At 43.8% G+C, this 21,520-nt stretch overlaps 1 protein-coding gene across 2 annotated transcripts in view; it reads right to left on the reverse strand.

Moving 5' to 3' along the window:
- Positions 1-21,520, reverse strand: part of LOC132659217 (uncharacterized) — a 113,364-nt gene that overhangs the window by 49,212 nt on the left and 42,632 nt on the right. Inside the window, exon 3 of one of the 2 annotated variants that reach the window (XR_009599345.1) lies at positions 14,906-15,138. The gene's annotated coding sequence lies outside the window, so the exon portion shown is untranslated. Of the gene's footprint in view, positions 1-12,069; positions 15,139-21,520 lie in introns of those variants that run through there. The other variant, XR_009599346.1, reaches the window with a different exon arrangement.

Consider the following 21,520-nt stretch of genomic DNA (forward strand, 5'->3'; position numbering starts at 1 on the left):
TAGCCTCTGCTCAACACAGCGAGAGAAAGCCTGTGCACAGCAACAAAGGTCCTGCCTGGAGAAAAATAATAAATAAGTGAAAAAATAAGATTTAAGCAGATGAAAGTGGTTCAGTCATGGACTGAATTTCACGAACCATACAGTCCATGGAATTCTCCAGGCCAGAATATTGGAGTGGGTAGCCGTTCCCTTCTCCAGGGGATCTTCCTGACCTGGAAATCAAACTGGGATTTGCTTTCTTCTAGTAATAATATCCATGAAATCCTGGGCAAGACATGCTAGTTATAGCTTTCCCTAAAACATATTAAAATACATATACAACTATTTTAAAAATTGTAAAATGTTGCTCATATTCCACAAAAAATCATCCCCCTTGTTTGCCAGTGGTAGCCTTGCAATCCTTGGACAACTCTGAACTAGCTGATCCCAGGTGTCTTGCTGGATCCTATGTTTGGCGTTCTCTATGGTTCTAAGAGGGGCACAGTCTGCCCCCAAAGTTTTCAATCTGAGAATCAAGACAGACATGAATAGAAGAAAACTATGTAATCATAAATATTTTTAAACACAAAAATAGATCCAATTAACTATTTATATAGCTTTTATGTACATATAATTGTGTTGGAGTCACCTGATCTTAAAGATTAGTTTTATGTTGATAAAAAGCACCAGATCTCTTGATACTTGGAAACACACATGAGTGATTTCAGATATAACCTTTGTCCCCAATATTGTAAATTTTATTTGGGAAATAAGTGGACAGATTTGCTTTGATCAGTTTGAAAAAGCTTCTTAGTAGAGAAAAGGTTTTAGAAATTACTCAAACTCTTCCCTTTTATTATGACCAGCCAGAGGTCCCCTACGCCTTGCAATTCAAAGTATTACTATATTTGGTGGACATCGACAAGACTGGGGAGCTTGTTAGAAACGCGGGTTCTCAGGTCCTCACTGAAGCCCTGCTGAACTGAGCATGCATTTTTCCTGGTCCCAGATGATTCAAACACATGTTAAGTGTGAGAAGTACTGTTTTAACCACTGGAGCCTACCTTAGTCATTGCTTATCTAAAAATGGTCCTTCCCTACTGTATAGCACAGGGAATTCTGCTAAATATTATAAGGCAGCCTGGATGGGAAGGGAGTTTAGGGAATAATGGATACATGTATATGTACGGCTGAGTCCCTTCACTGTTCACCTGAAACTATCAGAACATTGTTAATCAGCTATTCCCAAGACAAAAATCAAAAAGTTAAAAAAAAAAAAAAAGGATACATGCAGGTATGGTGTGCCATTTTATTTTAGGACTAGAAAGGAACTGTGCTTAATTATAAATAACTAAATAAAAATGGTTCTTGAACCAGGCCAGATAGCAATGAGATCAGAGGTCCCTGATCAATTAAATACATTAGATTCATCTGTTTCCCCTCCACTGTCTTTGAGGGTTGCCACATTAAACAGAAGACTTAGAAAGCAAAGATGTATTTTATTTAGGGGGAAAAATAATCAATTTAAACTGAAATCAATACCCCAAACAGTAATTTGTTGTCCAACAGCTGACTGAATCTAAGAATCAGATTAAAATAACACCCATTTTCTTTCTTTTTCTGACCATCTCACGTCCCCTGCACCCACTGGCCTAGAAACACATTTGTCCTCCATTGTAAAATTACAAGACTTCACTTGAACATGCTGTGATAAAGATTCATATAAATGAAAATATTTATTGGTAAATTTATTCACATGAAAAAGAAAGTGTCATCTTTTATGTGGAGAAGGCATGGGCAATTCTATAAGAAAACATTTTTCCTGGAAAGCATTAACCCAGAGGTCTCCTTTACTGATCCAAGCACCCTTGTACCTTCCCTTATGCATTCAGTCAGTCAATACTCAATATGTATTTAATGAATGAAGGAAGGAAATCATTTCCCCTCGTGGGCAATATCCTAGAAAGCTTCCTTCTCTTCTCAGCCCCTCTTGAAACTCTGGATTCTTTCCAAAATCTGTTTGATATAATATTTTCTATCATACTATCAACAGAATAAAATCAAAGCATTTTTTAAAATTTCCAGTGTCTAAGTAGAAATTGGTTATTAAAAAGACCAAATGAAATAAGCCAACTAGAAAACAAACAAACAGCCAGTGGCTGCACATAACCATGGATATTCTGTCTTTTGACGTGAGCTACACTCCAATCTTTAGGTATAAGAGAAAAAATGCTTTATTTTTCCATGTCCGTCTAGTCAGTCCAGTTTAGTTCACTAAGTCGTGTCCAACTCTTTGCGACCCCATGAATCGCAGCACGCCAGGCCTCCTTGTCCATCACCAACTCCCGGAGTTCACTCAGACTCACGTCCATCGAGTCAGTGATGCCATCCAGCCATCTCATCCTCTGTCGTCCCCTTCTCCTTCTGCCCCCAATCCCTCCCAGCATCAGAGTCTTTTCCAATGAGTCAACTCTTCGCATGAGGTGGCCAAAGTACTGGAGCTTCAGCTTTAGCATCATTCCTTCCAAAGAAATCCCAGGGCTGATCTCCTTCAGAATGGACTGGTTGGATCTCCTTGCAGTCCAAGGGACTCTCAAGAGTCTTCTCCAACACCACAGTTCAAAAGCATCAATTCTTTGGCGCTCAGCCTTCTTCACAGTCCAACTCTCACATCCATACATGACCACAGGAAAAACCATAGCCTTGACTAGACGGACCTTAGTCGGCAAAGTCATGTCTCTGCTTTTGAATATGCTATCTAGGTTGGTCATAACTTTTCTTCCAAGGAGTAAGTGTCTTTTAATTTCATGGCTGCAGTCACCATCTGCAGTGATTTTGGAGCCCCCCAAAATGAAGTCTGACACTGTTTCCACTGTTTCCCCATCTATTTCCCATGAAGTGATGGGACCAGATGCCATGATCTTCGTTTTCTGAATGTTGAGCTTTAGGCCAACTTTTTCACTCTCCACCTTCACTTTCATCAAGAGGCTTTTTAGTTCCTCTTCACTTTCTGCCATAAGGGTGGTGTCATCTGCATATCTGAGGTTATTGATATTTCTCCCAGCAATCTTGATTCCAGCTTGTGTTTCTTCCAGTCCAGCGTTTCTCAAGATGTACTCTGCAGAGAAGTTAAATAAGCATGGTGACAATATACAGCCTTGACGTACTCCTTTTCCTATTTGGAACCAGTCTGTTGTTCCATGTCCTGTTCTGACTGTTGCTTCCTGACCTGCACACAGATTTCTCAAGAGGTCAGGTGGTCTGGTATTCCCATCTCTTCCAGAAGTTTCCACAGTTTATTGTGATCCACACAGTCAAAGGCTTTGGCATAGTCAATAAAGCAGAAATAGATGTTTTTCTGGAACTCTCTTGCTTTTCCATGATCCAGCGGATGTTGGCAATTTGATCTCTGGTTCCTCTGCCTTTTCTAAAACCAGCTTGAACATCAGAGAGTTCACGGTTCATGTATTGCTGAAGCCTGGGTTGGAGAATTTTGAGCATTACTTTACTAGCATGTGAGATGAGTGCAATTGTGCGGTAGTTTGAGCATTCTTTGGCATTGCCTTTCTTTGGGATTGGAACGAAAACTGACCTTTTCCAGTCCTGTGGCCACTGCTCAGTTTTCCAAATTTGCTGACATATTGAGTGCAGTACTTTCACAGCATCATCTTTCAGGATTTGAAATAGCTCAATAGGAATTCCATCACCTCCACTAGCTTTGTTTGTAGTTGAGCTTTCTAAGGCACACGTGACTTCACATTCCAGGATGTCTGGCTCTAGATGAGTGATCACACCATCGTGATTATCCGGGTCATGAAGATCTTTTTTGTACAGTTTTTTTTTTGTATATTCTTGCCATCTCTTCTTAATATCTTCTGCTTCTGTTAGGTCCATACTATTTCTGTCCTTTATTGAGCCCATCTTTGCATAAAATGTTCCCTTGGTATCTTTAATTTTCTTGAAGAGATCTCTAGTCTTTCCCATTCTTTTGTTTTCTTCTGTTTCTTTGCATTGATCGCTGAAGAAGGCTTTATCTCTTCTTGCTATTCTTTGGAACTCTGCATTCAGATGCTTATATCTTTCCTTTTCTCCTTTGCTTTTCGCGTCTCTTCTTTTCACAGCTATTTGTAAGGCCTCCCCAGACAGCCATTTTGCTTTTTTGCATTTCTTTTCCATGGGGATGGTCTTGATCCCTGTCTCCTGTACAATGTCATGAACCTCATTCCATACTTCATCAGGCACTCTATCAGATCTAGGCCCTTAAATCTATTTCTCACTTCCACTGTATAATCATAAGGAATTTGATTTATGTCATACCTGAATGGTCTAGTGGTTTTCCCTACTTTCTTCAATTTCAGTCTGAATTTGGCAATAAGGAGTTCATGATCTGAGCCACAGTCAGCTCCTGTCTTGTTTTTTTGACTGTATAGAGCTTCTCCATCTTTGGCTGCAAAGAATATAATCAATCTGATTTCCGTGTTGACCATCTGGTGATGTCCATGTGCAGAGTCTTCTCTTGTGTTGTTGGAAGAGGGTGTTTGCTATGACCATTCTCTTGGCAAAAGTCTACTAGCCTTTGCCCTGCTTCATGCTGTACTCCAAGGCCAAATTTGCCTGTTACTCCAGGTGTTTCTTGACTTCCTACTTTTGCATTCCAGTCCCCTATAATGAAAAGGACATCTTTTTTGGGTGTTAGTTCTAAAAGGTCTTGTAGGTCTTCATAGAACCATTCAAATTCAGCTTCTTCAGCGTTACTGGTTGGGGCATAGACTTGGATTACCGTGATATTAAATGGTTTGCCTTGGAAATGAACAGAGATCATTCTTTCATTTCTGAGATTGCATCCAAGTACTGCATTTCAGACTCTTTTGTTGACCATGATGGCTACTCCATTTCTTCTGAGGGATTCTTGCCTGGAGTAGTAGATATAATGGTCATCTGAGTTAAATTCACCCATTCCAGTCCATTTTAGTTCACTGATTCCTAGAATATTGACGTTCACTCTTGCCATCTCCTGTTTGACCACTTCCAATTTGCCTTGATTCATGGACCTGACATTCCAGGTTCCTATGCAATATTGCTCTTTACAGCATCTGACCTTGCTTCTATCACCAGTCACATCCACAGCTGGGTATTGTTTTTGCTTTGGCTCCATCCCTTCATTCTTTCTGGAGTTATTTCTCCACTGATCTCCAGTAGCATATTGGGCACCTACTGACCTGGGGAGTTCCTCTTTCAGTATCTTATCATTTTGGTCCACTGGAGAAGGGAATGGCAAACCACTCCAGTATTCTTGGTGTTAGTCTCTTCCCCAAATACCAGTATAATAGAAAACTCTCCACTACTGGATATTAATCTATGTATCCAGTGGCTCTTATGTAGGATATTCTAGGAGGAGGTCACATGCTGCACCCATCACAATGCAGTTAAGAGTTCCCACGTGTCTCACTTTGGAAGACATTAACTCTAATAGAAGCATCCACTGTTTTTCTGAGAGATGCACAAGGAACAACCACTAGAATACACACAAAGGCAGCAGGAAGTCTCTTAATTCTAGGAGCTCTGACTACACACAGATCTATTCCACAATACCATTTGGAAACAAGGTCATTGCCAGGAGGGTTTACTTCTGTGTGATGGCATAATTGTAGGAGAAGATCTATGAACAAATTAAGCAACTTTTTCCTGCTCTTGCCTCCTCTCTGGGTCTTGCCTCCTCTCTGGGTCTATCTCTCACTAATGCTCTTATTCAAACCTTCACTTTGTGTTCTTGATTACATTTTAAAAACACCTCATTTCTAGAATAAGGAGATAAGATATAAATCCACATGTGTATTATACAACAGATAAAAATACACAGACCCAAAGATCTTATTCTTTCACTGTTATTATGGTTCATCCCACTTCACTTGCAAACTGCCTATTTATCAACTTCTGCCATATTTCTTTACACTTTCCTCTTGTAATTTTGCAATAGCCTCTTATCGTTCTGGCATCTTCAAAACTTTCAAACATCCTTTTATCAAACCAATTCTTTCCCTCCCCCTCCACCCCCTGCCACACTGATGAATAAAATTAGATGAAGTGTCAGTCATTCTGTCTTTATTTTCCTGACTCAAATCATTCCTGGGATTTTGTTTACAAAAGATTGACTACATTGTCCATAGTTTGATCTTTTTATCCTTTCACATTTCTTCAGTTTCTCAGCTTCTTTATTAATAGCTAATGATTGCAATCATCTAGGAAAATGTATTTGAGAAGGACACCAGATGGGATAGTTTGCTGGAGTTGCTGTAACAAAATACCACACATTCGGTGGCTTAAACAACAGAAATTTATTGTTCCACAAATCTGGAGGCTAGAAGCTGGAGATCGAGGTGTCAGCAAGGTCAGTTCCTCGTGATGGCTGTGAAGAAGAGTCTGTCTCATGCCTTTTCCCAGTCTCTGGCCTCTCACTGGCAATCTTCGGTGTTCCTCTGCCTGTAGAAGCATCGCCCCAATCTCTGCCTTCATCCTCACATGGCATCCTCCCCGTGTGTCTGTCTCCAAATTCCCCCTTTTCATAAGGACATCAGTCATATCGGATTAGAGCCCACTTTAATGAGCTCCTTTAAACTTGATTACCTCTGTAAAAACCTGTCACTAAATAAGTTTACTTTGTAAGGTATTGGGAGTGGTTAGGACTTCAAATTTCGTGGGGACACAATTCAAGCCTTAACAGGGTTGAATTAACTGGGGATTACTTTTTCTGAGCTGTGTGTGGCTTAACTGGGCTCTGTCTGGCTTCCTCAGCAGCAGACTTGACTAGACAGTGGGCAGAAACTCTAGGTTTCATTCAGCCTTTTGCCCACATGACAGTGGATTCACTTGGTACCATTTCAAAGGAGACAGTCATTACTGAAGAGTGAAAATAGTGGCTAGGTTTCAAAGGGCCTGCCCACTCTTCCTACGGGAGAACAAAACTCTCCCCGCTCTGCAAGTCCTTGCTCTTATCTCTCCTCTTCCCTCCCCACACTCCACCCCTTCTCCCAAGCTGTAACCACATCTGACATTTTCCTCTGACCCTCCTCAGAAGTTACTGTGGCTGGTCACTACCTGCTGCTTTACAGAAAGCCAAGGAAGCAGCTTATTGAGGTGTCTTTCTCAAATAGCAGATGTGCTGAGCCTTCCCGCAGTGAACCCTTTGTCCCTCTCAGCCTGGAGATCAGAACAGGCTTATCTGTGAGTGAAGAGGTCAGTGGGATGAGCCAAAAACCCCACATGGAGGTGAGGGGGTGAAAGGAGTTGAATGAAATGGATAGTCAATGGAAGAGTTCATGTAACCATCTAGAGAATTCTGCTTGAAGTTTTGGTTCATCTTCCCAACCTGCCCATGATGTTTCTATACCTCCTTGTTACAGGACAGAATATACCCCTTAACTGTCTCTCAGGCCTAAGGGAATAAAGCTGCAAACTTGATTGGTGTTGTAGGTGGTTCTGTTTCCCTCCCCCCACCCCCTTCCAATGGAAAAGCAGCAGTTTGTTCTCAACTAAACCTTTTACAACATTTGTGTTCTTCTGATTCTCTGACATCAACCAAAATAAAAGGTACTTTTGCCTCAGGGAAACTTGTAAGCTAACTGAGTTCACACAGAGACCAGGAAAGGCTATTGAAAATCATCTCCCAATATATCTGGGCATTAGACTTTCTAGAAAGGTGATTACTAAGGGGAACTGAGAGACTAAGAAAGGAGGAAAAGAAAAGCACGTTTTGTTTAAGAAGACTTTTAGCAAAGGGCATAACCTGGGTGTGGTGGAGAAGGTAAACATTTACCTCTTACCAATGCTGTGACTTAACCTTTTTGAACCTCAATGTTTATCTTTTAAACTTGCCAGATGGGAAAATAATTCCTGCCTCAAGGGTGAATATTCAGTGAGATGATGCAGAATGACAATGACAGGTCATTTGTAGGCAAATTCTCCTGCCCATTTCAATAGAAGGATTTCAATTTAGTTTTGATTCAAAGGTAGGAAAGAAAAATGATAAACACTCAAAGAGAAAAGGAAAGCAGCTATATAATGCTGAAGCATCTCTCTGCATGGAACTTGCCCACAGGGCACCACATACCAATCCATTTTGGCAATGGATTGGCCAAAGCAAAGTTGAGACCAGGCACGCTCTGGCCACATGCTCCCCAATCCAGACTCAGTCTCTTTCTAAAAGCAGGTTTTTGCACACACGTTTACTGATCAACAGAGAGACTTTGGTGCTGTTCTGGTGTAGGAGTTGAGGAACCAAGGGGAGTTCCTTGAATTACTACAGCTCACTCTAGTGCCTCCCTTCTCTCCTAATAGTGTACGCTTATTGTACCACACAGTCACTACATATGTGCCTCTCCACATGAATGAAGGGCAGAGAACAAGTCTGTTATTTCTCTTTTATGCACTGAAGCTCCACAATGCTAAGCAAATACTAGACGTTCAGTGAATGCTTTGTTAACTGGATTTTCACTCTAGCTATAACAGTCAATTTACGATGGACCAACTTTTCATTGAGTGGATTCCCTGGTGGTTCAGATGGCAAAGAATCTGCCTGCAATGCAGGAGACCTGGGTTTGATCCCTGGGTCGGGGAAATCTCCTGGAGAAGGGAATGGCAACCCATTCCAGTATTCTTGGCTGGAAAATCCCATGGAGAGAGAAGACTGGCAGGTTACAGTCCACGGGGTCGCAAACAGTCAGGCACGACAGAGCAACTAACACACAGCTTTCCACTGAACACAACTAGAAGAGCTGGATTTTTAGAAAGCGATCTGTTTGAAGTCATCAGAGAATTACCATAGTGGGACTGCCCTGGTGGTCCAGTGGTTAAGGCACCATGTGTCTGAGACCATTTTCCTCAGATTGGGATATGAACTCATGTGCTGAGACTTGAACCCAGCCAAAACCTATGGTCTTCCAACTAAGATCAAAGACCTGGTTTCAGGACCTAATAAAACTCAGGTTCTTGATGTTTCATCACAGAAAGAATTCAGTGAGAGACTACGTGATAGGTAAGAAGTAGATTTATTCAGAGAGATTTATTCAGATTTATCCACAGAGAGCATGTGGGTTGTTGCAGAGGGTGAGTATGGCCTCAAAATCTGGTGTGGTTAGCTTTTTTTATGGGCTGGGTAATTTCATAGGCTAATGAGTGGCAGGATTATTCCAACCATTTTGAGGAAGAGGGCAGAGATTTCTAGGAATGGGCCACCGCTCACTTTTTGGTCTTTGATGGTTAGCCTTGGAACTGTCACAGTGCGTCTGGGTATGTCGTTCAGCTTGCTGATGTGTTACAGTGAGCAGATACTGAAGATCAAGGTCTAGTTGAAGCTGACTTGTCTGCCATTTTGGACCCATTTGATTCTAATCAGTTTATGTTGTGTCCTAGGGCTAGGTCATTCTATCAAAGGTTGTGCTCTGCCCTCTTTCCTCCTATTTCACTTCCAATGCAGGGGACCAGGGTTAGATCCCTGATTGGGGAACTAAGATTCCACATGTCCTGAGGCACGGCCAAAAAATAAAAATTAAAAATGAAGTCTATTTTAAAAGAGGGAGAGAGAGATACACAGCAGCAGAAATTAGGGGCAGGGTCCTAGAGAGAAAGGAAAGGCATCCGGGTGAGACGAAGGTTGGGGCTATTTCTCCTCTCCAGGAAGTTGCTGATTCACAGGAGAAGTGGAGCTGAGAAGCTGAGGATACAATCAGAAAGTGACTGCTAATCGATTGTATCTCAGTAAAGCTGGGGGCAGGGGGCGGGAGGTGCGGTGGGAACCCCAAACAAATGCTTCTAGGGCTCTGAGGAAAAAGGAAAGGGATGACTAAGAGACAGAGAAGCTGAGCAAAGTCTCACATGGTTGAGAAAATGAAAACTGGAACTGGGGGTTCTCCAAGGAGAACGGGCCTCAGGCTCACAGTTGTGATCCCTGAAGGGCTGCACCAAGATGTAACAAAGAACCAGAAACAGCTCTGTCAACAGCAAGATTGAATTCCAGCTCAGATCAGGGCAATCCCAGTCTGGATTAAGGCAAATAACCCTATTCTAACTGTTTTCCAGAAGCAAAAGTAAATCCACTCTGGAGGAAGAGAACACCCTTCAGAACCTCTACACTTTTTCATGCAATTATTCAATGATGTTTACCTTTATATGGCTCCCCTTCCCTTGCCTGTCAGATCCTTACTGAGATGTGGAAAAGGCACAGACAGTCGAGAACCCTGGCTTCTAAATCTGTTTCCGTATTTGGAGGGTAAGACAGGTTTATCCGGCTTTGAAATTTTCAGTCTCTACGTGTGGAACTGAACTCTGCCTCACTGTCACTGCACTGCATCCTCTTTGAGTCTCCAAGAGGTGATTCACCTCACTGGTGAGGGAGAGATTCCTGCCCTGGGGCTAGGGAATGGCTGAACCAAGGACACCCCAGCACTGGTCATGTACATTCACATGTACTCACGGCCACGTATGCTCAAAATGCTCACAGCCCAGGGAAGGAAGACACTCATGCGTGTGAAGTCACAGGAGGGTTGTACTTGGGAACAGAGTGAACAACCAGGGGCTGTGGGAGGCAGGTTTTTAGCATCAAGAGGGTGGGGGTGCAAGGAGCTCAGCCTGGTGCTCTGTGATGACGTAGAGGGGTGGAATGGGGGGGCACTGTGAGGGAAGCTCAAGAGGTATTGGTATACTTAGAGCTGATTCACAATGTTGTGTGGCAGGAACCAACCCAACATTGTAAAGCAATTATCTTCCAATTAAAAATAATTTAAAAAAAAAAAGGAGGGTGGGAGTGATCCCTGCTTCCCATGGAAAGATAAGATTGGCTTGTTTGAAAGATTCTGTGGGCTGGTTGGGAAACTGGGATCCACCTCTAGGGATAAGCAGGAACAGCGCCTGGTCCCTTTGATGAGGAGGGCTGTTTGGCTAGAGGATCTCATCTGTGGGAGCCAAGTGGGGATAGGGACTTGCTGTTAGACAATCTGAGGCTCTTCGGATTTTACCAGTTGACAATATTACCTATCATGTAATGAGCAAGATTACAGTCATGTCCGACTCTTTGTGATCCCATGGAATAGTCCATGGAATTCTCAAGGCCAGAATACTGGAGTGGGCAACTGTTCTCCAGGGTATCTTCCCAACGCAGGGATTGAAACCAGGTCTCCTGCATTGCAGGCAGATTCTTCACCAGCTGAGCCACCAGGGAAGCCCAAAACCAGTTGTCAAGGTAGCACACAATTTCAGGCCTTTAGGCCTTACCCAGTGTATCTCCCTAGAGACAAGGCCACGTGACAACACGCCAGTGCCCAACTTCTGCTCCTCCTTGATTGCCTTGACTTTTCATGTATTCCTGCCACCTCACTCTCCTTTCTATAACCCCATGGCTCTCACCAGAGTTTGGGGCCTTATTACCTCTGTGGCTACCCGTCCCAGTATTCTGGCCTGGAGAATTCCATGGATTGTACAGTCCATGGGGTCACAAAGAGCCAGACATGACTGAGCAACTTTCACAGTGAAAAATTTTTGTCTGCCGTATCAGCAAACAAAGGGTGTTGCTTCAAGCCATCACAGTACAAGTTACCCCTGAGGAGATTCAGGATGAGAAAGCACAAGATGCTGGCTTCAGATAGCTGAGGCACTTATCAAACAAACGATTTCAATGAGCCCAGTCATTTGTATCTTACATACACGGAAAAGTGCTAAACTTATTAACTTGAGATGTCTGGTTTTCTTTAATTAACAGTAACCTTTCAATGTTCTGACTACCTGGTCTTCATTGCAAAAACTCCTATATAACCTAGTTCTTCCCTTGCCTCTTGGAGCAGTCTCTCAGAGTGATCTGAGAGGTGGCCTCCTGGGCTTAAGTCTTCAGTTTTATCTGCCAAATAAAACATACTTTTAACTTTGGGGACTTCCCTGGTGGTCCAGTGCTTAAGAATCCACCTTCCTGAGGGTGGGATGATTTGAGAGAATAGCATTTAAATTTGTATATTACCATATGTAAAACAGATAATCAATGCAATTTGATGCATGAAGCAGGGCACTCAAAGCTGGTGCTCTGGGGCAACCCAGAGGGGTGGGGTGGGGGAGTTCAGGATGGGGGGACACATGTACACCTGTGACTGATTCATGTTGATGGATGGCAAAAAACACCACAATATTGTAAAGTGATTAGCCTCCAATTAAAATAAGTAAATTAAAAAAAAAAAAAAAAAGAATCTGCCTTCCAATGCCGGGGACGCAGGTTCAGTCCCTAGTTGGGAAACTAAGATCCCATATACCTTGGGGCAACTAAGCCCACACACTGCAATGAAGATCCAGCACAACCAAAATTTAAAAAAAAAATTCTTAACTTTTAGGTTATGCATGTTTTCTTTTCAGTTGACACCTCCCATCTGTTGTGGTAATATCAGGCAATAGGTTTCTCTGGCTCTCTTTCTTCCCTGGTGGAATCTATTCTTGTCACAGCTGACATAGTAAGCTTCATAAAATATCACTTTAACCACATGACCGCCTAGTACCTGGGATTTGGCCTCCCCAGGTTGGGTGAAAATGCAAGGACAGCTAGCACAAGGACAGGCCAACTGAGCTGACGGTGATCTACTGAGCTTCAAGAGTCATTCCCCTGACTTCAGAATGAAGAATTAGATACCTGGCTTCATGTTGTTACTTTCTAAACATGATCAGATGTGCGTGCATGTTCAGTCACTCACTTCATTGTGTCTGACTCTTTGCAACGCTATAGACTGTAGCCCACCAGGCTCCTCTGTCCATGGGTTTTCCCAGGCAAGAATATTGGAGTGGGTTGCCACTTCGTCCTCAGAGGATCTTTCTGACCCAGGGATTAAACCTGTGTCTCCTGCACAGGCAGATTCTTTACCACTGCACCACCTGGGAAGCCCATGATCAGATAACTAAACTTATAAAGTAGAGTTAGTACCAATGACATTTTTCTTTTCAATAAAATAGATCACCTTGGTTGTAAAAATAGGCTTTTTATTTATCAGAGTCAAAAGGAACTATTTTCATTTTGAATGATCAGAAAAATATGTGGCTGTAATCATTTCTTACTTTTTTCTGACTTGATCCTTTGCAGACTGGAGGAGACAGGCCCATCACAGAGTCTTCCACTTTCCTTAACTCCCTAGATGCACTGCCCTCAAAGCATTCCCATCACATAAATCCACCACTCATTCATCCAACCAACTTTTTTCCCCTCTTTTCTTAGCTCAATTTTAGGTTCACAGAAAAACTGAACAGAATGTGTAGAAAGTTCCCATGTACAACCTATCTCCATACTTGCATAATCTCCCTCACTACTGACAGCCATCAAGTGGTACATTTGTTACAGTAGATGAACCTACACTGATACAAGGCAAGCCACCATTTACATTAGGGTTCATTCTTGGTATTGTACATTGTGTGGATTGGACAAAAGTGTAATGACGTGTATTCACCATTGGAGTGTCATACAGGATAGACTCCCTGCCTGAAAAATCCTCTGTCTTCTGCCTATACATTTCTCTCTCCCAGCTATACCCTAGTAGCCACTGATCTTTTTACTGTCTCTATAGTTTTGTCTTTTCCAGAATCTCACTCTAACTGGAGTCATGCGCTATGTAGCCTTTCCAGTTCAGCTTCCTTTACTAAGTAATATACATTTCCTTCCTTCATGTTTACTCATGGCTTGATAGCTCATTTCCTCTTAGTGCTGAATAATATTTCATTGTCTGGCTGCACAGTTTGTTCATTCACCTACTGAAGGACAACTTGGTTACTTCAAAGTTTTGGCAATTAAAAATAAAACTGCATCTTGCACACTTTTGGCCTTATGGGCAAACCTACCTGGGCTGGCCAAGCCAAATGAGACTGTGGTGGGATCATTAAGTGCTGCTGTATGCGGGCTGTGTTTGAGTAAGATACCGCCCGCTAACTACACCCATGCATGGGGCTGCATTATAAAATTCACATCTGGGCACTTTTCAGGCATACCAGATTTTCCCCCATAGACGTTAGTCAGTCTGCACAAGGATTTATTGTGTATATTCAATGTTCAGGTGGAAGATGAGGTGACTAAGATGGCTAACTGTCCTCAGGAAGGCTTGGGAGTCATGCAGAGAGCCTGTTACTACAATAATGTCCTTTCAACAAATACTTATTGAGCAAGTACTATGTGCTACTGGAAGGTTTTTCATCCAGTTCACACACTGTACCAGCCAGGATATTTTACAGAAACAGGGAACTGAGGCTTAGGCAGGTTGAAGGAAACCCTCTCCCCAGCTGAACTGCAGAAACTCGAACGGTTTCTGGACAACAACAGGACAATTCAGACCAGCCCCTGGTCCATGTGTTGGTATCCACGAGAAGCTATTCCTTGGACCCTAACGTCCAAGATTATGTTCTCTATTACTATCCTTTTAAGGCAAGGGCAGAGTCAAGGATGCCAAGGAAAAACACACACATATAAATCCCAAAAAGTAAACAGGTCTCTTATCCTAGCAAGGTACCTTAATGACTTCCTGACAATAGTTTGGTCTTCTAAATTATAGCAAGATGAAGACATACAGCCAGGAATGAATATCCATTTAGGAGGGGAAGGGAAGATGGGAAGTCATTCTGAGCCTTTGGGGCAGCAGACTCTGCAGTTTTGGGCTGATATCTGATCCAAGATCTTTCTGTAACAAGTCATTCAAGAGAGAACGCTGACTGAAAAAGAAGTGTGGCCAGGGATATCAGGAAAAAAAAAAAAAAACCGTCATGAGAAAACAGCAAGATTAAATAAAGCAAAGCAAGAAAAAGGAATTAATAAAAATTTAAGGAGAAATTAATAAACTGAAAACAATAAAACTAATATAAACAACCCCCAAAGCTGATTAGTTAACAAGAAAAAATACAATAGGTAATCTATATTCTTACTTACCAGGGCTAGTCTAGTTACAGCCACTGCTGAATGTCTAACAGACTGGCAACAGGAGCAATGCTGAAATCCCCATAAAGTGGGACCAACCAGTCAACTGATGGTAAGATGGTTACACTGGACTCCTTCCATTCTGCAAGGGTCGGCGCTTCCTCTTGACTGGAATGGACACGTGTCACAGGTTTCAATTTTCCTTTCCAACATCACTGTGATGCTTCATCTGTCAACACAGAATCCTGCATAGTAACACAAGAGACCAAGAGATTCATTTCACAGCCAGGGAGGCACGCCGTGGACACAGGACCATGATTCTATATCATTCTACCCAGAATTGGCCAACCTGATTGAATAACGGGATGACAAAACTGAGGTGCCATCTTCTAGGATCCAGGATGCACCCTAAAATAATGAGCATTATGAAGGGTTGTATCCCCAGTAGGTAGAATTCATGTGTCCAGGAGTCAAGGGGCAGGGGGAAGGATGGGAGATGATTATGCTTATAGCTCCTGCAAATCTCTGCAGGTTAGAGGTCGTGATTCCCAGAGGGAGAAACTCTTCCACCAGGAATCACAGAAAAAGCTACGGCTGCCGCCTGTTCACTAGGGCTCCCTGAGCAAAGAGGCCAGCAGACAGGCAGAGGTGTTACTCTCTTGGTAGGAGAGTACTTACTCCTCATCAGCAGGAGTAAGTAGACTGCTTTTACACAATGGGACAAGGTAGGTTATATTTGGCACCCAGATAATCCACTGGGTGTCTCTTGATACTCCTGCCCATTTTTAAAAATTTTATTGAAGTATAGTTGATGCAATGTTGGGTGGATTTCTGCTGTACAGGAAAGTGATTTAGTTATAAACATACACACATGTATGTTGTTGTTCAGTAGCTAAGTCGTGTCTGACTCTTTGCGAGTCCATGGACTGTAGCCTGCCAGGCTCTTCTGTCCATGGGACTTCCCAGGCGAGAATAATGGAGTGGGTTGCCATTTCTTCCTCCAGGGAATCTTCCTGACCCAGGGACTGAACCTGTGTTTCCCACATCTCTTGCATTAGCAGGTGAATTTTTTATCACTAAGCCATCAGGGAAGCCCATATATATGTATATAATTTTTCATAGTTTCCCATTATCACAGGATATCGAATATAGCTCCCTGTGCTCTACAGTAGGACTTCGTTGTCTGTCTATCGTATACTTAATAGTTTGCATCTGCTAATTCCAAACTCCCAAAACTTCCTCTCCTCTCCTCACCGCCCCTGCCCCACCCCACCTTGGCAACCGCAAGGCTGTTCCCTGTGTCTGTAAATCTGTTTTCTGTTTCCTAGTCCTCTGCCCAATCGTGATGGTAAACCAACAAGTGCAGCAGATCTGGCCTGGGGAGTACATGGTAACCAGGCACTCAGAAACCTCAGGGGTGATTCCCGATCCCAGCCACAGGCTAGCCACAGAGACTAGCAGAGGTGCCAGCTGAGGTTGAAGAAAGTCAAGAATGGGTAACAGAATATGGGCATCAGCTGTATTAAGACCAGCTACAGCAGTGGGAGCTGGGGTTTGTGTCACCAACGTCATTTTAAGTTCCTCACAGGAAACTTGAGGAAGATGTTTCTCCACTTGAGGAGAGTAGAGCGTGTGCTTCCAGTGGGATGAACTGACGATTCTAAAAGGCGTACTAAACTCACAAGGAGTGGACTGTGCTGGATGCTGTGGTGCATGGCCTGGAGTCCTTCAGGACTGAGGCACTTGTTCCTTCAGCTGCTGGAGGAGAGCTGTTTGCCAGTGGCTCGGCTTTCAGTTGAGCCTCTTCCCAAGAACTGCCTCTGGCTGAAGGAAGCTACCTCACCCAAGGTTATACCCCTCTCTGGTCGGCTGGGATCCAGTTGACATGAGGGTCCAAAGGCCTGCCCCCTGCTTTAATTTGAGACATCTCCAGAGGGTCTTCCTAGCTTCAGAGTAGAGGCCTCCCCATCACAGTTCATTACAGTTCTCCCTCCATCCATTCTGTTTCCCTCACTCCCTCACAGCGTTGTTCCTGAAAGCACACTCCAACAATCTACCTGCACACAAATCTCCATCTCAAAGTCTGTCTCCTAGGAAACCCAAATTACAATCCTGGTAACTGGATGTTTTAGAAGCTGGTTCCACCTGCTTTTTCATGGACACCAACCATTGCATCCTTGAGAAGCCAGAGGTAAGGTGAGGATGGGGAATGCTAAAAGACTGCAGAGAAATCTCAGAATTACCCTCTCGCATCCTTGGCTAATGGCTGTCTCTTCAGGGCGACAGCAGCAGGAGGAGCGAAGCCAGGAGCTCCACAGGCTCAGACACTTTTCATTTCTCTCAAGGTTTCTCGTAGAGCCTGATGCCAGAGGACCCTACTCATTGTTCTTTTGTGCTGATTCTTCTTCTTTTTGTGGCATCCTTGACAGCATCCCGTCAAGTGATCAGCAAAAGAGCTAACTACCACCATTGGAAAAGACCCTTATGCTGGGAAAGATTGAAGGCAGGAGGAGAGGGGGATGACAGAGGATGAGATGGTTGGATGGCATCACCGAATCAATGGACATGAGTTTGAGGAGACATGAGTTTGAGTAAGCTCTGGGAGTTGGTGATGGACAGGGAAGCCTGGCGTGCTGCAGTCCATGGGGTTGCAAAGAGTCAGACACAATTGAGTGACTGAAGTGAACTGAACCACCAGCAGTGAAAATAAAGGTGCTCCCTCCACTCTGCTCTTCAATGTCTCCTCAAAGAGAAACTAGGGGGAATGTCCCAAGCAGGACCTGGCTTAATATCTTCCTTTCAAAATACATTTTTAGTAGCCTACAGTAAAAGGTAGATTTATCCAAAAGGAAGCTTCATCAACCTCAAAACCATTTCTTCATATTTTAATTCTCTTCAACTTTTTCAATGTGCCTTTACAGCCTATTCATCACCAGAAAGACATTTAGAGGAGACCAGAAACAAAGGTAAAGACAGTGGATGAATCGGAAGATAACCCTGTGTTTTGGGAGCCTAGCACAAAGTTAGAAGGCGGCTGTGTACATTTTAGCCAGGTTTTCCACAGACCCAACTGTAAAATTCGCCCCGTTTTAAGGTCAGCATTTGGGGTAGGGACAAGTGGCGAGTAGAAGAACGATAATAATGGAAATAAAGACTAGCTGCTGCCATTCCCCTGCCGCCAGGCACTCACACAGGCGGAGCTGGAGGCCACGGGTAGGTTCAGAGACACCTGCTCAGTCAGCCTGCACAACCCTCTCCCTACCCAGTGCTCACTGTCCAGGCCCCAGAAGCACTGGCAGGGGACTCCCACTTGTTTGTAATATAATTCTCTCCTCTCAGGCAGAAAGTCGGGTGTTGTGAGTGCCAGCCAGCGCACGGAAGGAGATGACTGGAGGGATTTAGTGCTGCCTGTCCCTGACTTCCTGTCACACAGGGAAGGACTGATTTGTAGGAGGGATGCTATCTGATACACCTGAGAGTCCTCAGGTCATTAATGGGCCAGTTTACTACAAGAAGGATTGATGCAGCATCCCATTGACCTCACAATTTCCTCATAAGTCTCCTCTCCTCTCTTACAAAGGCTGAGCCATTAAGTGTGCATTACCTCTAGCAGACAACTTTGCATCTCAAGGCAGGAATAGGCAGTCATAGGAATTAGCGCAAGCTGAGTGGAGCCCTGCCAAGGCCCCTTGCTTTTCCTCTGTGGGCTCCTCAGTCCAGATCCTCTTCCTTTCTTCTCTTCCTGGCATCATTCTCTGACTCCTGAGCCCTGGGATGGGGATGTTTTCAGAAAGCTTTATCAAGCTGGCCCCACAGAAGAGCCACTTTGTACCTACTAGCACTAACAGAGCGAGGATGGGGTTATGCTAAGAAACACTGCCACACGTCTCAGGCAACGTGTTCACACACACCCACACTACTTTCACAGCTCACACCCAGGTCTGGGCAACAGTAGCCCCAAAGGGCACATTACCTATGGCAGTCCTGAAAGTTTTTTTTTTCATTTACAAATGCTTTTAATCCATGAGGATGACTGCAGTCCAGCAAACATGCTCACCCTGAGGCTTAGGAAGCCTTCTGGTTCAACAGAAGGGCAGAGCACTCTGCTCCATCATGGCACAGATATTTTTATTGAACACTTTCCTGAACCTTTACCTCATTTGCCATATCCTTTCACCAGAAGCCTTTCTACTGTGCTGACCCAGCAATCTCGTTCAGTCTGTGACGTCAGTCAGCTGGTCCACAGGAGAAATGAAACAAGACCAACTGCTGTAGTGGAATGAGGTGGTGAAGATCACTCTGTAATCAGGCTGCTTCTAGGAAAATGTCTGCACTCTGACAAACAGCTGTGTGCTTACTTAGGCTAGAAAGATGACTGATGAGGCAGCATTCTAAGGTTCTGCCACTGAGGGGTGGCCCATGTGGTGATGACAGGACATACAGAAACTGCCTGGGAAGAACCAGAGTATCTGTTTCCTTTCTTCTCTATTCTTTACAGGTTTGGGTTTTTTAAAGATTTCTTTAAAAATGTTTGTTTGGCTGCACTGGGTCTTAACTGCAGCATGAGGGATCTTCTATCTTTGTTGCTTCATCTTTCGTTGCAGCAATGTGGGATCCTTCAGCTGTAGCATGCAAACCCTTAGTTGCAGCATGTGGGATCTATTACTAGCTCCCTGACCAGGATCAAATCCGCCCTCCTATCCCCCCGTGTTGGGAGCATTGAGTCTTAGCCATTGGACCACCACGAAGTCCCTTGAGTTTGTGCTTGTTTTTCCTTTGAAGAAGCGGTGGTCAGGAAGCCTTACAGAGTAGACAGGTAAATGGGATGTTAAAACAGCCCATAAAACTGATGCAGGATTCACTGGAAGAAGTAAGATCCAGAGCTGCAGTGTGGGTCCTGGAGTCATGCGTCAAGGTCCGATTCTGACCCTGCTCTCTGCCAGCTGTGTGGCCTGGGGGAAATGACTTAACCTCTCTGTGACAGGATTTCTCATTTATAAAGGTAGGGGAAACAAAAGTTCCTCTCCCACAGGCTTATTGTGAGGACTGGATGAGTTAACACATATGAAGCTCTTAGCACACTCCCAGGCATATATTCCGTGCTCAGTACACATTAGCTAGTAGACAATTTTAGAACATCTGCTTTTATCTCTCATGATGGAAATTTTTCCATCTTTCCAGGTAGATATAAAAGTAGAGGGAAAACAAGACCCAGGAGATGGGGAAGGAAGAAGAGAGGAAAAACGATGGGGCTGGAAGAGCGAAAAAAGAGAAGCAGCAGGAGGCTTCAGGTCCCTGGGGTGGGTGGGGAGTGCCTCCCACATGCCTCCTGGACAGAAAGGAGGGCTTCTTCCCTAGGGACAGAATGTGTTAAAGATTGCAAAGAAGGTACATCACCCAGAGTCTCATGGGAGCCAGAGTGAGACCATTTACAGGATTTCTGAGAAGCTGAGGGGCCACAACTGTGAATACACACCTCATAGTCTCACCATGTCGAACCAGGAAAAGAATGCAGTGTCAGCGGTGCGGGAGTCATGACTGGGCTCCTACAGGCATCAGGCCACACACTCTGCATTTGTTGTGTGTGTTATGTGTGTTTTTCTAATGCAGAATTTTCTATTGGTTAAATTTTCTGATGTAAATATGAAACAAGAGTGTTAATCCTCTTCTTCATATATTCAGGAATGGAAGGGGAAAGAGCAGGGAGTTCCATGTCATTTTAGTATATTTCATGTCATTGAGTACCTGGCAAGTATGTTATAAAATGCCTTGATGTGGGTTCCACCAAGGGATGAAGACGAGTCTCCAGGTAGACAAGTAGGAAGGAGACAGACATACAAAACGAGAGGAAGAAGGCATCTAAAGTCTAAATATGGTTTGTGCAGAATACACCAGTGGTAGATGGCAAGGAGAGGAAGATGAGGCTGAGAGCTGGGGCTAGGCTAGGACTTTGTGTATCATGTCTGGGCACTTGAACCTGATCTTTCTAAGCTGTGATTAATCACTGAATGGTGTTGAGCAGGGGAGTCAGGTTAGAAACACAGTGAAGTAGGGTTTCAAAGGGACCACTACCGGACATGGGGGAAAAACGAGATCCTCAGCAGTAGTTCGAGTAGGTCGGATGAAGGCTTGAGCTAAAGCAAGACTCTAGAAGGGAATAGTAACCTACTCCAGTATTCTTGCCTGGAGAATTCCATGGACAGAGGAGCCTGGTGGGCTACAGTCCATGGGGTCACAAAGAACTGGACACAACTGAGTGACTAACACACTCCGAGGGTGGCAATTCACCTTTTTTGGAGAGCTTATCAATACGAGAAGGGATGGCTCCCTGGTTCTGGTTTGTGTGGTTGAGAGGATGATGGCAATTCTAGAGACAGTGTGTGTAAAGGTGGGGGAAGATAACTTCCTCTTTGGATGTAGAATGGAGAGGAGGGGCTGGGTGAGTAGGGGAATGTGTGTGTATATATAAACAGAAGTGGAGTTAGTGAAAGATGCTTTCCAAAGCTGAATAGAGAAGACATTTAGCTTATCTGCTGTTTCATATTGTCTTTGCCACTTCTCTTCTTCAGAGAAAGAATATTTAAAGATACACCAAATGTTGATGAACCTAGAGTCTGTCATGCAGAG

Source organism: Ovis aries, chromosome 2, assembly GCF_016772045.2.
Source record: "Ovis aries strain OAR_USU_Benz2616 breed Rambouillet chromosome 2, ARS-UI_Ramb_v3.0, whole genome shotgun sequence".
NCBI lineage: Eukaryota > Metazoa > Chordata > Mammalia > Artiodactyla > Bovidae > Ovis > Ovis aries.